Raw genomic sequence first — 18,115 nt, forward strand, 5'->3', positions numbered from 1 at the left:
CAATCATCAATAGGAGGAGAGGACCTCTGCCCTGTGAAGGTTCTGTGCCCCAGTGTAGGGGAATGCCAAGGCCAGAAAGTGGGAGAAGGCGGGTGGCAGGCATGGGGAAGTGGGAGGCAACAGGGGTTTGTTTTTGTTGGTTTTGTTTGTTTCTTTGTTTTTTGGAGGGGAAACTGGGAATGGAGAAATTTACATGTAAATAAAGAAAATAAAAGAAAAAAAAAAAGAAAAGACATTTCCTTCAGTTATTCAGATCCCAGGTACTTAGTTCAGGAACGCCTACCCTTCATTCATGAAAGCCTGCCTCTCTCCTTCCGAAGCCTACCTTTGTTTCTGCCTTCCGCCCACCTGGAAGGGCTGTTCCTGGCAGAAGAGGAAAAGAACATTGTTCTCCGTTCTGTAGCAAAGTAAAATCACCCCCAGAAAAGCGGCCTTTCAGCCTCCATTGATCAATGAGCATTTATTTTTGCAGTTGTGCAACAACTCAGAGAAGAAAGTGCTTGTCCTGGTGAGTGCGAGGACGTTTCCACCCACAGAGCTCACAGCTCCCTTAAAATCCCCGAGGTAAACGCTTTGCCAGGTGATGCAGATGCGAGAAAGAGTCCGTTTGGGATGCTGTTATTTTCTCTCCTTTATTTTTCAATTTTCTGAGTCAAGGACTTACTATGTATTCTTAGCTGGCCTCTAACGTGTGCCACTCTTCCTGACCTCTAAGCACAGGGATCGCAGGCTTGTCCCACCACCCCTGGCCAGATGTCACATCTCAGTGCAATTCAGAACCCCACTATCTGTCCACATCAACTAAAGTCTGTTGTTTTTCTTCCCAGATGACATTGTTCTCTGCCTGTCTTCCAGATTGTCTTGTGTGCATTTTCTCAGTTTCTACTTGCTAGTGTTGGAAGAAGTGGGCATCCTAATTCTGGTAACAGAAAAGGAACATACATCTCATGTCTCACTCAGACAAAGGCCAACACCAGTTGCTCTTTTATACCCTGGGCATACAGAGTGGTGAAAATGGCCTGATGAGCAGACACTCACACTGTTGCCATTGTGAATCACTGTAATATGTTCCCAGTGAGACACATACACATACATACACACACACAAACACACACACACACACACACACACACACACACACACATCTGTGCTCTAAGCCTATTCAATGACACCCCTCCATCACCCTCTTCTGGCACCAACTGAGCCTTTCTCATTATTCTCATCATATAGCAACCAAAGAGTTAACATCTGGAACAGCTGTGGTCTTCAGGGACACTGATTTAGCTGTCTGACCCTGACCCCATTGCCTCCCATGGTGACTAATCTGGATATCACCTCTGGCTTGCATCCATCATGTTGGAAATGACTGATTCACCCTCTACCATCTTCTTTATTTCATGCAATCTCTTCAATTTTATGGTGACATCAATAGTCCTTTGCTGCCTGGGTAAAGAAGGAACCACTAATTAGACATTCCTCCCAGGAATTTGTCTCAGTCAATGTACTTAGCTTCTTTCCTCTTAACTCAACTGGGGCTTGATCCCTAGGGATTTAGGGATTCATTCAACATTTTAGATCGGTTAATTAAAACTTTAAGGCCTCTGTAAATACAATTCTTCCTCCGCAGACTACAGAGCAGTCAGTATGCCCACATGTGGGAGAAGTAGAGGCACCAGAATCTATGATAAAATGAAGCTCACTCCATTCGTTTATATTGTTGGGCACCAGAATCTATGATAAAATGAAGCTCACTCCATTCGTTTATATTGTTGGGCACCTTCCAAGCACGAGCCTGAGGGGTGTGAGTCATGAGAACCAGGGCAGCCTTGATCTTGGAATTGTTAACCAGCCAAAGTAGTTGAGTATTCATAGTGGAAATCAGGTTTGTTTGTTTGCTTTTTAACTTCTGGGATCCTTCTTGTAAGATTCTCATGAAAAGTACCGGGGCAACTGGGCACCCAAGTCTCTCTCTTTCTTCAGTGCTTCGTCCTGTGGTGAGAATCTTGTCTATGTTTGCATGCATTTTGCATAGTAGAATAAATACACAGTGTCCAAGACAAACGAAGCAGTGAGAGTGTGCTTAGCTGTTAAGAGCTAGATGACTTTGGTGTTACAGTGACCGTGTGAGAGGGATCACAGGACTGTAGCTAACTAGACTCTGTGATTCAGAAGTCACAGGACTTGGAGGGAATGTCAGGGGCAGAGCAAACTGTGCGCCTAACTCTCCTGAAAACAGCTCGGTCCATGGACAGAACTAAAGCAATGTTTCCAACCTCGGGGAGCCGAGCGATGCCTTCAAAGGCAGTGGCACCGAAGAGCCCAGTATTCCCCTGAAACAACAATGGCACTTACAGTCCAAGACAAAGATGCCATACACCCTTCTTGCTTAGTTTCTACAGTTCTAAAGGAAGTTTACTTATTAAAGTAAAATGAGATAATTTAAAACACTAATATCATACAAATATCAACAGATGGGATTTTTGCCAATAAATTGTCTCTTGGGGCAGGATGGTAGTATCAGCCATTTTGACACATGTCATTTTGTTTAGTATTTCTTGGTTATCGTGAGCTTTGGGGCCTGACTTGATCCTCTCATTCGTTTTCCCCAGTCAAACTCCTCCTAAAAGTTCATTATTGCGGGGGCCCATTTTAATGATGTTTGGATGACCCTCGGTGTGAACACACTCAGTGTAAGCATACTGTTACGGTGTGAACACACTCAGTGTAAGCATACTGTTAGGTATCCAAGCTCTTCTTTCCCTGTTGGCTCTGAAGTTGAGGTGGTGTTTGGTAATGGTGCGACTATAAATACAAACATGTTTCAATTACAGGCCATTTCTTTCTAGTAATAAGAATGGCTGGTGATTATAAAGTGCTGATTAGACAACAGAGGCTGTTCACGTGTATGTGTTAATTCACAGACTCCCCATTAAGACCTTGTGTGGTCCCATTTCACAGACAAGGAGTCTTTATAAGATCTATAGGTAGATAAGCTCTCCGGAACTTCAGCTTAAGCAGCCTGTTTCAGAACCAAGTTCTTAACTACTGCACACTGTATTCTCTCATATATACCCATAATTTATGGGTATAAGCATATATATGCATGTTTTAATTTTTCATGAGGTACTATAAAGACTCAGAGTTAAAGTTTTTTCTTTAGAGAACTCTGAGGGTCATTGTGACCCCTTTGAGAAATTATCATCCAGTTCTCAACCCTTAAGCCCTTTGCTATTCCTAGAGTCATGGCAACACAACACTAATTTCTTGTCTTTTTGGTTGCAAGCTTAGGCTTCAATGATTGAGCCATGTCTCCGGTCCTAGTTTCCTAAAGTTCAAAAACATGTCCTGATTCTACCTATAGTGGTCTCCATTTCCTTCAGATATTTTAAGGGTATTGTACTGTACTAGATAATTAATGTAAAAGTTCTGGTTATTACAAAGATGGTCAAAGACACACCATGTAGACACATGGAAAAAGTAATAATGCTGTCGAGTGGTGGCACTGCACACCTTTAATCTCAGCACTGGGAAGGCAGAGGCAGGTGACTGTCTGTGAATTCTAGGCCAGCCTTGTCTATAGAGTGAGTTCTAGCACATCCAGTGCAACACAGAGAAACTGTCTCAAACAAACAACACGACACAACACAACACAACACAACACAACCAGCAAAAATAGGTAATACAGGAAAGGTGGGCAGGAGTCAATGCTGCTATCTCCCATAGGAAGAAGGACGAATGTGGAGAGTTTGGTGTGGTAGAATGAAGGAGTAGGGAAGTGTAGGGTTGTGGGTTCCATGTCCACTCTGTCACAGTGCATAGCCACTTGGGGAGGTGGAACTAGGGGAGTTTGACTTCACTGATCCCATGCTGTGCAGGGCATGTGCTGGGCTGTAGGGAAGCCTAAGACACCAAGGCACCCCTCCTGGGTGGGAAAGCCAGAGCTGGCTCAGGGGTCCCTTGGTCTGTGACCAGGCTGGGACTGTGGGGTTCTTGGGATCTTGGAAATCCAGGCACCACTGGGAGTCACAGAACAGCTGAGAATGGAGGGGGGTGTGGGGGCCGGAGCTATCCTGGGGCCGAGGGGAAAAGGAGAGCTCTGGCTAGTCCCACGGTGATTGTCCTTGGCTTGACAGGCAGGCTTGATGGCAGTTGTGACTGGGAGTGCAGAGAGGCCTTCTATGGGAGACTGCAGCTCTGTAGGCAAAGGCCTTCTCCGTGGCTCTCCATGGTGGATCTCAATGAGAAGAGACGGTCCATGGTTTTGAAGCGTCAAAGTAGATGTCATGGTAGAAAGTAGATGTGTAAAACTATACCCTCCTTCTCAGGGTGGGCCTGAGGTTAAATACCCTTTTCAAGGAGGAATGTCTGGGAAGGGAAGCTTGTTGGTAACTCCCTCTCAGCCTCTAGGTAACTCATTAGCATGGAGACCTCTGTCTTGATAGCCTACATGACCACAGGTCACATCTCTTTTCCTATTGGCTTGGCCTGAGATGTTAGGAATGCCTCATCTACACAGGGAAGGGCTTAGGGCATTGCCCTTATGAGACTGATGGCCACAAATCTATAGGGGGCTATAGCTGTGTGACAGAGGTTTGGTGCCAGAGAGCAGGCAAAGCTGCTATAGTCCTATCAGGGTCTCCTGGGGCTTCAAACCTATTAGTTCAACGGAGGACCAGGTTTCCTCTCATGGTCCACTGCCCTGCAGAGAAGACAGGTGTGGCAGGGAGCGCTCTTGTTAAAAACTTGAAAGGGAATCTTCATGCAGCATCTCATTCAAACTCATGCTGCCCTGGGGTTGACAACTGTCAGAAAACATTGTCTCTAGACAGTGTTTAGAATTTGTAACTTCTTTGGATTTTAATGGAAGGTTTTAAGAAAATTGCAAGTAACAGCTAAAGAGGCAGGCATAGGTAGCCATTTGAGCTTTGCCTTTGGCAATATGTATCCATTTAGGTTTGTGTTCATGTTTCTTTCCCAGTTGTTTATGTAGGTGCTTATCATTGCTATTTACTGACTTTGACTGTAAATGAAGACAAATTAGAAAGCATGCCAAACCTACTCGATAGTACCCCTCCTCAACACACTAAAGCACTTCCAGATGATGACTCAAACTTAATTATTTCATAAGCACCAAGTACGATCATACCCAAAGCTCTCCATTAGTTGTGGATGGACGTAAGAGTCCCTATGGTCTAGAATGTCACCGGGGGAGATAATGAATGGTAGAACAGAACAGACAATATGGCCTGTCACTGTTATCACCATGAGAACTAAACCCCGGTCTTACAGAGCACAGTCGAGCTCACTACTTCATTGTTAGTTAGATGTGCTTGGGTAAGCTCTCTCCACATCCTTTTCCATTGACAGGGTCAATGACAACAGTGCCGTTGTGAAGGCTAAATGAGATGATACATCCACAGTGCTGAGCATGTCTGCCCTGTCTACCAGCTCATCAAACCTGAACCTGCAGTAGCTGAGGCTTTGCTATTGACAAGCTTGTCTGATCAAAGGTGGGCCTTCCAATGGGATAGCCCAAGTCACTACACCTGTTAGCTGGAAGGTGAGCAGTTCCAGAGAGGCAATGCTCAGACTGTGTGCATGTAGCACTGCCCTCTACTGGAGATACTTCTTCAGCATGCTGAGGACTGCTCAACTCCTCACTCACTATTGCACAGAGGGGGAAAACCCTCCTTTGTAGAGTCTCAGCCCGTCTTAGATCATTGTCCCCATTTTCCAGTACTTCGGGGAGGCAGAGGAAATCCTGTTGTCTGCCAGCCTCAGCTCTTCACCTGCTTTTAACTAATATGGAGTTGGCACAGGTATTGATTTTTCTGCTTCTAGCTGACTGCATTCATCAGTCATTTTATATTACTGGAGAGTCCATTAGCAATAAAAATAAAGAATGGAGGTTACAAAACCCATTAGCGAAACGTACTCTTTGTATCTCTGGGACAAGGGAAACAATTAAAAAGCACGTCAGCTTATAAACATCCTAATAGAGTCATCAGAAGATCAAAAAGACCCAGAATGTGATTATGGAACAAAATTCTCCTGACCGGTCATCTAGGAGGGGATGCCCCAGAAATCTAGAACATCTGTGGTGTGTGGGTGACTGTAAGGTAGATTCACAAGGACAGGTGAACATCACACGACAGAGACTTAGCCACAAGCTTGCGTGTGAATGAATTTCAGACGCATCACAGCAGATTAATGATTGCAATATTTTTTAATGGAATTTTATCTTTCGGTTTAGTGAATTCTCTATCGTAAGGATTGAAGACCTGTAAGATTGTTTTGCCATCTAGCTTTATTGAGCACTATAAGCAAAATCACCATGGTTATATACATGGATGCTTGAGTTGTTTCCACTGGATAGATTCCCAGTAACTTCCCAATTAACATATTATCCTAAATCACAGTGTCATTTTATTTAATCGAGAGCAAAGAGGGTGTCCTCTCTTGCTGCCCTCTGATGTCACAACACTGCTGCGGCTCTCTGATGATGTCATTTAACACTGCCTTTGCCCTCTGATGTCACTTAGTACTGCTGCTGTTCTCTGGCGATGTTAACACTGCTGGCGATGCTAAGCCTGCCTTCTTTCCCAGCTTCCCGAGTACCTTCCTTTCCATCTTCCTCTGGCTATACTCTTTCAGTCTTTTTTGTAGAAACATCCTGTATAACATAGGACCTGGTTTACAGAATTTAATTTAGACAGAGAGTTCTAGACACAATGCTTCTGTGCACAGCGCCAGCGTGAGCTCTCAGCATAGCAGCTGAGTGATGGCATCTCTTGCTGAAAATGTGTCACTAAGAACTGAGGACCTCCCCCAGATGCCTTGGTCAAGTGCCTGCCTCCCTTCTCCACTCCATGCCTCTGTCCCTTTCTCATTTTCTCTGTGACTACCTTCTAGCTTCTGTGTCTCTCAGTATTCCTTCCACCTGTGTCGGACTGACTTCATCCTGCTCATCCCCCAGGTCCCACATATGCCTTTTCTAAGCACCTAGCAAGGTTAGATTTCCTGACATATCATCTCCAAGTTCCTTCTCCGATGATCCCACTTGCTACACTTTCTTGAGGCATGGTCCCATGTGTTCCCAACAATGGTGGGCCTGTGTCAGAATGTAATGCTAGAATCCAGCGGCTGCTTAGGCCACGGGCCTTTGCACCACCTCTCCCTGTTTCACAGATATCATCTGGAGTCCCTAATGAATGGGCTTCCTTAGGACCAGAATCTCTCACTGGTGAAGTGACTTTATATTGGAGAGAATATGGCTATCCATACTGTTGCCCATTGTTCCAGAGAGTCTGGTTGCAGGTTTGTGCTATAAAACCTCCTCTGCCTTCTCTAAAAAGACCTCCAGTTCTGCTGCTGAATGGTGAGGCACTGAGAGCAGAGGCTATCTGCCCCTCACATTAAGCAGAGCCACTGTGCTCTATACAAAATTCCTCTAGTTCTCCTAGACCTTTCCAGGTGGTTGTAGCTCACCCATAGTATCTGACTTGCCTTTTAGCTTCTACTCCACCAAAAATCTTTGTAATATATGGGCTGGCTGTGATGGTTCCTGATGCTGCTCCAGGTCCCTGATTACTGTCCATCTCCTCAGGAGGCAGTTTTACTGATCTGGGTTACTTGTCTGGTGAAATAACCCAGACATTCACCCCAGATGATCTAAACTCCTGACAATCATATTTTTATCAGCTCTGACCGCCTCTGGTGACTGTGCCTAATGTTGAAGGATCAAGAGGTACAAGGTCCCAAGGGGGCCACTGGGCATACTAATAAAAGGGACCACTAATTCTGCCACGGATGCCAAGGGCTCGGAGTGCATTGTACATCTTGAATGATGGCCTCATCCTTAACCTTGGACAGGCCTTTTCCAGCCCCTTCTGCCAGCAGGCTGGGAATCTCACCATGCTGCTGTGTATGGAACACATACTGGGTTCCATGGTTGCAGCTACACTCCTCATTCACCATGAAGGAGTCCCCAAGTCTGATGTGAAACAAACAAGTCTGACACTCTGGGAGTGTCTCAGAGAGTAGTCCTGGCCAAGGCGTCACAGGTGAGGAGATTACAGCCATCTGAAAGTACATCAACCCAATATGGACAGATCAGTGTCTCTGTTTGTATCCTGGAGTGAAAGGTGTCTGTGGTATGGCCAACCTGGACCAGTGAGTGGTTGGTCTCTTTGAAGGACAGTATTTCATCAAGACTTGCAGACTCCGACAGGAGCAGCATCTGAGTCTCTCCACCTTCCTACTAATTGCTCTCTCTTAACTCTCAGATTCCTGACCAGAAACAGGCAGAGGCATATTTGCTAATGAGACATCTCTAATGATCTTTTTATACAAGCTAGATGTCCTTATCTCCTGTTCTCTCTTCAAAGAGTAACTTCCCAGGTGTGTTTGGATCCCACTGTACTTCAAATAGGCAACCACAGAAAACGGGATCAAAGCAGAAGTAAAGCTAAAACCTGGGAGGGTAGGGGCAGGAGGGACTGTTGTGGAGGAAGACACTGACAAGGACACCAAAGGGAAAAGAAACCCAGACGTCGTTCCACTCGGCCACTAGTCCAAAGCAGACAATCACGTCTGAAGATCTGTTTTTGCAAAAGAAAGATAAGACCCTTCTACTTTTTTGAATGAAAAGGAAGACATGACTGCCTCTAAGTATGACTGGGGAGAATCGTAGCTGTGAGGGGGAGAACACAGCCAGAGGCAGCTGGAGGAGTCCACACTGAACATGGCCATGCAAGGAGGAGAGGGGAGTGGAGTGGGAGAGATGAGGACAGACGAGGAGAGAGAGCAAGGGAGGGGACCAGGAGCCAAGAGGAGGACCAAGAGAGCACATAACCAAGATGGCAGGAAAAGAGATGCTAAAGGAAGAGAAGCAAAACTCAGGGACTGGAGAGAGAGGCAGGACTCTGTAACAGGTACTCACGGAGAACCTGGCAGCCAGTGTCACCTTTGATATCTTAATAGACACCTCAGTTAGCCATTGGTCCTGGGTTTCTTTAAGACCTAATGCTTGCTTGTTTGTTTGTTTGTTTGTTAGTTTTTCTGGGGAAAAGAGTGTATATTTAGAATTAGCCATCTGGTCTCAGTTTAGATGATCTTAATCTTTCTGGCAACATCCAGAGCGTCATCATTAGGAGCCAAGTGAACATACGCCTTTTTCTCTCCGTCAGGCCTTACCGGGTATGGACTTTGGCCACATCAATGTCATAGAGTTTCTTTCAAAGCCTGTTTGATCTGGAGCTTGCTGGCCTTGACATCCACAGTGAACACGAGCAGGCCGTTGTCCTCTATCTTCATGACTGACTCGGTGGTCAGGAATTTGATTTGTACATGCTCAGCGAATGAATGAATAGGCAAAAGACTTTGGGTTTTTAAAGTCTGTTTTATGGGAATCATTTGAACAACACGAGCCTCTAGCTCATTTAACAGAGGGCTCTGTTTTCAGAGCTTCTTTAGACACAGCATCTCAAGGGCAAGCTGTCTGAGAGAGGAAAAGCCGGGTCTAGATGAACAACGCTCTGAGTCACCTCACACCTCAGTCTCATCTGATAAGGGTCTTGTCAGATCTGCCCTTTGGCTGGGGATTCCCCTGGGCTATCACCTCTTGCTTGCCTTGTGTTGCCAGGCACCAGAATATAAGCACAGGTGTACGGAGGAAATAGGGGATAGGGTGGGTCAGTGTTAAACAGTGAAACCTCCTGACTGTGTATTCATCAGGATGTCACACACATTCTGCCTTGGATGGTTTGTTTTTATGCTGACAGGAGAGTGAAGCTACTCAATAATAGAAGCAGTGACTACCAAGGAGGAGCCGCATAGGAAGTAATGTGTTTTCCTAAGTGGTTCCCATCGACGACATTGCTTTAGCCCAGGTATATAGCCTCTTCTTCCCACCGGGAAGGCTACTCATCTTTTAATACTGCAATTTCTCCCATGCTACCCCAGCAGCAAGATGTGACAAACAGAGCCCACCTACAGCTAAGCCTCCCTGCAGAAAGATTGTCTTGGGCGAAATAACAGCACATAGCTAGTGTTCTCCCTAGGAACAGGGCAAAAGCTATAAGGCTCAATTCATTTTGAAAATTGCTAAATAAAAGGCAAATGCAATCAGCATTAAATACTGCCTATAACTGATCATATGAGAGAACTCAGAAGCCTTGGCATCTTTGATCAGACAGCTGCTAACTGAGGTGTGCTTGGGAAGTCCCCTGCAGGAAGCTCGTCAGCTACAGTGCTTTCTCTAAGATGCTGGGTGAGCCTGGAAGGTCTCGTGGTTTTCATGGGCTATGGTCTCTCTAGAGCTAAGCCCTTCTCCCTCCTTTCTCTCCAGTCTCCTCTTTTGCTTCCTCACTCTTTCTTTCCTTTAGTATAGGAACTCTTTCTTCAACTAATATCCTTTGAGAAAGGTGAAGTGATAGGTACAAAGAATGGTCAGGAAAAGGGTCAGAAGTCACCGTTCCCAGCCGAGTCTGTGGAATGTCTTGGGAATCTTTGGGCTCCAGTTGGAGAAACCCTCTCTGTCAAGAGTTTGTGGTCTGAAGACTCTGGGAGCCTTCCATTCCTTGCTTTACCAGCCAAAAAGGAGATGTTTGTGGCAAGGAAGATCAAGATTTGGGTTTCCAAGTGCCTGTGTGTTGCTATCACAAAGAACTCAAGCTTCTGTCTGAGAGGCTGCTCTTTAAGATTCTGTGGACATGACTCACGATTCCCAACTGCGGAGGAAATCACCGGACCTTCAAGACCCAGCTGATCCAATGGTTAGCACTCCTATAAGATATCCCACAATTGCAACTAGCTCTTAGATCAAAATGGGGGAGGGGGGAGGAGATTTTTCTCTTCATCTCACTTGTTAGGTTCTGAGGCCCAGATCGGTTTGTGCCTTCTACCAGTAACACGAAATTCCAGCTAAGCAGCCTGCCACCTGAGAACCGTTGTGATTCCTGCAGTCCCTAGGAGCCAGGCAGCTTCCTCTGGGCTTCTGGACCCACCTCCCAGAGATCCCACTGAGAGATCCAAATATCACAGCTTCCTGGAAGCAGGCAGATGATGGCTTTTGTAGGACAGTGGTTTGAAATCTCAATGGTTACTTTTTGGAAAGCAAATGGGACAAAAAAAAAAAAAATCCCTCCATACTCCATTGCAGTGCCTGGTGTCTAGCAAGTGCTCTTACAGTGTTTATTTGACTAATGAAAGGGTGATTGAAAATTCTTATCCTCAAACCCACATTTGGAGACTTACTGGTAAAACCTTAACATCTCTCAGAGTTATTCTATTGAGTTATGAAAGGGGGGATGTGACAACATGAACCCCAGAACAGACATAGGTGGTGCACCAAGATTCTGGTTCCCTAGAATTTAAGTGTGAGTGGCTGCCGTATACTAGACAATGATGTCACCAGTGATCTCACCAACCCACCAGATCGAGAAAGGCCAGGGAAGGCTGAAAATGAACTGCACTGAATGCCTACCACCCCACAGCTATACCTCTCCGGTTGGTTAGGATGACCTTGGCCTTGGGTCTTTGGCTGTCTGCTCGTTGGGACCTGAGTGGCTCTCCTGTGCTCTATTGTGTTCCCAAAGCTGTCTCACACACTCCCCGCTTCAGAGGTTGGGGATAGAAGGGAGAGAGGGGAGTAAAGGGTGGCAAAGAGCTGCTAGCAAGGTGCCAGCAGAAATATTGAACATTCTCCAGGTTAATAAAGGGCTTGTTGCAACCTGCTTCTTTTTTTTTTTATTAGATATTTTCTTTATTTACATGTCATATGATTTTTCTTTTCCCAGTTTCCCCTCCCAGGAACAAACAAACAAACAAACAAACAAAAACAACAAGAACAAACCCCTGTTGGCTCCTTCCTCCCCATGCTCACCACCCCACCCTCTCCCACTTATTGGCCCTGGCATTCCCCTACATTGGGGCACAGAATCTTCACAGGACCAAGGACCTCTCCTCCCATTGATGATTGATTTTGCAATCCTCTACTATACACATGCTGCCAGAACAATCAGTCCTACCATGTATCCTCCTTGATTGGTGGTTGAGTCCCTAGAAGCTCTGAGGGTACTAGTTAGTTCATATTGTTGTTCATCCTAAGAGACTGCAAACCCTTCAGCTCCATTGGTCCTTTCTCTAACTCCTTCATTGGGGACCCTGTACTCAGTTCAATGGATGGCTGTGAGCCTCTACATCTGTATTAGTCAGGTACTGTCAGAGCCTCTCAGGAGATAGTTATATCAGGTTGGTTTGTCCTTCCTTCAGTCTCTACTCCATAGTTAGTCTCTGCAACTCCTTCCGTGGGTATTTTGTTCCCCCTTTTAAGAAGGAATAAATGCAACCTGCTTCTTATGACTATCACCGGGTTGGGAGCACAGCTTACCGGAAGTGACCTCATGATCGAGAATGCCGGGCTCCGGTTGTCAGAGTTGAGGGTGCTAGAGGCAGCTAGGAGGGTAGTAGGTCAAGCAAGGGGGAGCAGTGTCTGTCTCGAGATATTTTGACACCTCATCAGCCTATTTGGCTCTGCAGATTCCAGAAGGATTCTGAACCTATGTAGAATAGGACCATAGCTTTCAAGGGATGAAAGACAGCAGACATTTCCTAGTCCTCACACTTGATGTCTAGACCTAAAATTAAATGCACATGAACTTTATTTCTAGCAAGTCGAGTCCCAAGGTTTTCTCTGCTCAGTCCCTCCTTTTCCCCTAGGAAAGAACAGAAATATAGGAAGTATGGATGAAGATGGCCAACTCACTCTGGACCTCTGACTTCCCAGGGCCCTTCCTCTTTGAATCCCTGAGCTCCATTACTCCCTGTATCTCAGGTCTGCTCCAGTGCAAACCTGGGCTCAGGATTCATGCTGGTCCTCTCCTTGTTGCTGGTGCCTGCTTCCTAGTCCTATACCTTCTGATTTAGTTTGTAGCAAAAGAATTGTTCATAGGCCTGGGATGACTTGACAGAGGCTAATCTCTGGAACTCTCCCCTTTCCAAGTCTCTCTTCTACTTCCCCTGTCCTCCCTAACTGGGTCAGCCTGCTCTCTGCAGCCTTCCTCCGGGTCTGGCCGTGTTTGTGCATTCCCTTCCCTCCCCTGACTAAGGCCCCTTGAATCCACTATCCTAAAGAATAGGAAAGTCAAGACCAGCACGGCACATCAACAGCAGCAACAATCCCTAAACCAGGTTTACTCTCACTAGGCTTCTGATGGGACCCCTCATCCTCTGTGGAGAAGCTGGTCAACCTACGGTTGCTGTTTCAGAAGGACAACAGGACATTTCTCATGAAGACCGATTCTGTCATGATTTCTAAGACAAAGAGTGCATGAAAGGAACAGGGGTCCCTGAAAGCACTTCCAGTCCTCTGGGCTGGGCCATTGGTCACCCTCAGTGGCAGGCATAAATACAGAAGGTATCAATTCTGCCACATCTCTAAGGCTCCCTTCCTCCCAAGGGTCACTGTTTCCTTGGCCAGTGTCCTTTACAGTAGGCACACAGAGGCGCTCTGTTCTCTTTGAGCCTAGAGAAAGGACAGTGAGTCTCCAGGCAGCATGCGACAGATAGGTAGCAGGTGTATGAAGCACACCTTACTTTTTGATCACAGAGGCTCTATCCTCCTTTGTCTGGTCCACGGATGCAACCCTTCACTCCCGTGTCCTCTAATATTGGTCAGGAGTGATTTTTTGTTTGAAAACACAGAGGTCCCATCAAGCTTCTCCTGGACACTGGGATCACTGAGCCCATTGGTTGAGAACTAATGGGTATGTGTTCAGCAAATTCCCCTGTTTGGTTGACTTTGCTCTGCCTACTGCAGGGTAGAGAGAACCATGGTAACATCATCATACAGTGGCCATTACACAGCTTACCTGCTCATACTTGGATGTCTGGATAGAGACACCTAACCACATAGACCATCAGGGCTAAGGGGTATTCCCACTAATAAAAGTAAAAGTGCCACAGCAGAACCACACAAGCAGATCCTACTTGGAGCTGCCTTCTGTCTAAAAGTCCTTCTATCTCTGGATAATGCTGTTTTCCTTCCATGAACTTCCTGCATCCTTTCTCTGTTTTCTCTGTTCTCCCTAGCCCTTTGTACGAACTGCCTGTGTCTCTGAAGTTTTCTTGGTAGGTGATCCACTCCATAGTCTTTGCTCTTAGCCTTCCCATCCCTTCAGTGCAGCTCAGAAAAGTCCACAGAGAACTGTGCCTATGGCAGACAGCTTTCCTGAGATATAACCAGCATGTCTACATTCCTCCTCCCAGTGTTCAGCTAGAGGTACTTGCTATGACAAGACTGCCATCCTGCTTATGTGATAAGCCTGCATTGTGAACAAGGACCCCTGGCAGTGAGGTTCAATAAGACCACCTGACGTTAGAGAAATAGCTGTTGGGTGTAGCCTAAACCTGAAAATGAGGGAGGGTCATTTAAATCTATATTCTTTAATGTGATAGTGTGTGTGTGTGTGTGTGTGTGTGTGTGTGTGTGTGTGTGTGTGTGTTGTGGAAGTCAGAGGACAACATTGTGAAGTTGGTTCTCTCCTTCCACATTTGGGTGAGTTTTGAGGATCAAATACAGGCTTATATAGCAAGTGCCTATACCTGAGCTATCTTACCCACATGAGGGAGAATCTTCCATTTGCTTTGGAATGTATCTTAGAGTTGGCTGTAACATGAAATGTCAGAGTCCATGTGGACCTCATTTGGCTTTCTCTCATTCCTCTCTGCCAGTGTCATGTGTTGTAGCCCAGCAGATTGACTCTGTGCAAATTCTGGATTCAGCACCTCCATGCTGTGTATTATTTAACTGCTCTGTGCCTAACTGTCTCTTCTTCTTCTTCTTCTTTTTTTTTTTTTTTTTTTTTTTTGGTTTTTGTTGTTGTTGTTGTTGTTGTTTTTTGTTTTGTTTTGTTTTTGTTGTTTTTCGAGACAGGGTTTCTCTATATAGCCCTGGCTGTCCTGGAACTCACTCTGTAGACCAGGCTGGCCTCGAACTCAGAAATCCACCTACCTCTGCCTCCCAAGTGCTGGGATTAAAGGCGTGTGCCACCACTGCCCAGCTCTAACTTTCTCTTCAATGGAATACCATTAAGTAGCACCTCATTCATGGGGTGTTGGTGAAGAGATACTCCCCATAAAGTGTTCTTCTCTGCTCAAGTTTCTGACTTCTGGCAGGTGGCTAGCAGGAGGCCCCGGGACAGAACCTTCAGCCCTTTACCTGCCTTCCCGGACCAGGCTCTCCCATGGGATGAAGTACATTTGATGCGCGTCTCTGTGGCAGAGAGCCCTGCACTGTAAAGGCGCCATCCAGGTACCTTTCTTGGGTCGTGTTTTCCTTTGCCGTTAGGAGACATTTTATTTTCTATTGCAAAGCATTGGGAAAACCTATTCACTACACTGTCTGTGCAGCTCAGGTTATTAATGAAGGCAGCCAATTTTAAATTTTAAATAGATAATAATACTAATCAACGATGCCCGGAATTCCAAAGGTAGAAACAATTTTAAAGTATTGGCCATTATGTACTTGAATCACAAGGCATGGGGACACCAAGCTGGTGCTTACCTGCAAGCTTCATCCCGCGTTATGACATTTGTGGTACTAGAAGGTTTCATGGTTGCTGCCACAGAAAGGTAAGCCTCAGCCTTGTTCAACTGTGATCCTGAAAACTCCAGCACACTGTGTCAGCTAGCCTGACAAAACACGTTAACTAGTGCAATATTGGCACAGATGTGATTGGAGTAACCAACCAATTTCTGATGGCCTCAAAGAGCCATTCCATGAGATGGAATCCTGGCATTGGCATTATTAAGGGGAACACGTGGCTAGGTGGGTCCTTGCGGGGAGAATCCAGTACTGTTACTCTGCTAAGTGGACATAGTGTTAAAATAACCCTTCTTAATGATGTATTACTGTACAGAGAGATCAAAGCACCTTCCAGCTCTCATCAGAGAAGCTTCTCCTTGGAGTAGTGACTATTAACACTGAGACCCCAAAAGGCCAACCTACAAAGGACCAACGACTTGAGTGTTCATTTCATTTCCAAATCATATCTTAATCTTACCTAACCTCAAGGCTCAGGCCCTTTGTAGAAGAGGAAATGGGAAGATTGTAAGACCTGAAAGTGGTGGGTAACATCAAGAAAACACTGTTTCCAGATACAACAGGGCAGAATGAACATGAACCCACAGCAACTGTGTCAACGTGTAGATGACTTGTGCAAACCCCTGCCAGACAAAATATCAGCATAAAGGGCAGAAAGGTGGATATGTAATTGCACTAGCCGAGAAACCATTGGCATCTGATAGTTCCTGGGAGAAAGAAAGTCAGCATTTCTTTTTGATGATGTGGCCTAGAAGCCTGACCATACACTCAAACAGGGCCCTAATTCTAAAACTAGCTGGACAATGCAAACTAGACTTGATGGAGGAAGAAGAACAAGAAGAGGAGGAGGAGGAAGAGGAGGAGGAGGATGAAGAAGAGGAGGATGAAGGAGAGGAAGAGGAAGAGAAGAATAATTATCTCAAAGGTATCTTAGGGTTTCTATTGCTGCATTGAAACCCCACGACGAAAATCAAGTTGGAGAGGGAAAGGCTTATTCAGCTTCCACTCCCACAGTACAGTTTATTATCAAAGGAAGTCAGAACAGGAACTCAAGCATGGCTGGAAGCAGCGGCTAATGCAGAGGCCATGGAGGGGTGTTGCTTACTGACTTGCTCCCTATGTCTTGCTCAGCCTACTTTTTTTTTTTTTAAATAGAATCCAGGACCACCAGCCCAGGAATTACAGCACCACCCACAATGGGCTGAAATCTCGTTAGTAATCACTAATTAAGAAAATGCCCTACAGGCATGTCTACAGCCTGATCTTAAGGAGGCATTTTCTCATGGGGCTCCCTCCTCTCTGATGACTGTAGCTTGTGTCAAGTTAACACAAAACTAGCCAGTATAGGTGGGGAGAGATAGGTGGGTGGTAAGGGAAGGAGTGTGTGTGTGTGTGTGTGTGTGTGTGTGTGTGCGTGCATGCATGCGTGCGTGTGTTCAAAATACATTGTATGAAATTTCAAAGAATTATAAAAATATTTTTTAAAGTATTGGTTGGTAATATGCTTGCTCAGGTCAATAGCACAGAAAACAGAAAAGAACCTGCTATTCTGTAGTATTCTTCCAATTGTTGGTAGGTGGTATTTGCCCACTGACTAATATTTAGGAAAGGTATTGATGATTTTAAATGTTGAGAAAACTTTTTTTTTTTTAATGGATGACTTGTGATGTGCAGTTTGGATGAGGCTGGCACACTTATCCTAAATTATAGTATGTTGGGATATTGGGCATTTTAGCTCAAGAAAGTTGAGAAACCCACACACAGAAGTATCTATCTGGTGTTCTAGGTCTCATCTTCTCTGGAAACAAATTATAAAATTGGAGAACAATTTTTTGATCTTCCTCTGAAGCTCTCATAAAACACACCCTCCCAAGAGAGGTACCCTCCCTGTACACAGAAAAAGTAAGGAGCAACAACCCTGCTTGTCCCAAAGGCCTGGGGAACAAAGAATCTGAGCAGATGGCCTTGCTACGTTTCTGGTCTATCGTGTTGTCCATTTTGGCCTATCCGATGATTACCTACTGTTCTACAACATAGCACCAAAGCACACGGGTTTAGCTGTTTCTAGGTGATTAGTATGCTCCTTGGTAATCTGTTCTTTGTCACAGGATCCTTAGGCAAGAATCAGTGGTGCTGAGAGAACACAGTAGCCTTGTCACCCCAAGGTTCTCTAGACACAAAGCTGGTGTTCAGGTCAAAAGTCTGCACACACTCCTGAGAGACAGTCGGGTGCCTCACACCCCTTTAGTCAGATCTCATTCATTATCACTGACTCTTCGGTTTTGGGAGCGTGGCTATAGATGGAGTGTGTTTGTACTCCATTCACTATAGACAACCAACAAACAGACCTGTCACACGTTGCTAATAATGTTAGGTGGAATGTTTCCTAATACTTCCCACTGAGGTGGGGGATGAATCTTAAGTTTGAGTAGGCTTGCTACAAACAAACAAACAAAAACAAACAAACATGCTGTTGGGGGAAAGTAGTGCTGATGCAGAACTCTAACCACC

General features: G+C 45.4%; 1 pseudogene; it reads right to left on the reverse strand.

Moving 5' to 3' along the window:
* LOC116088937 overlaps nucleotides 1-15,578 on the reverse strand; it is a 68,810-nt pseudogene extending 53,232 nt beyond the window's left edge.
* Nucleotides 15,579-18,115: the final 2,537 nt, after the last annotated feature.

Source organism: Mastomys coucha, unplaced genomic scaffold (assembly GCF_008632895.1).
Source record: "Mastomys coucha isolate ucsf_1 unplaced genomic scaffold, UCSF_Mcou_1 pScaffold14, whole genome shotgun sequence".
In the NCBI taxonomy this organism is placed as follows: Eukaryota; Metazoa; Chordata; class Mammalia; order Rodentia; family Muridae; genus Mastomys; species Mastomys coucha.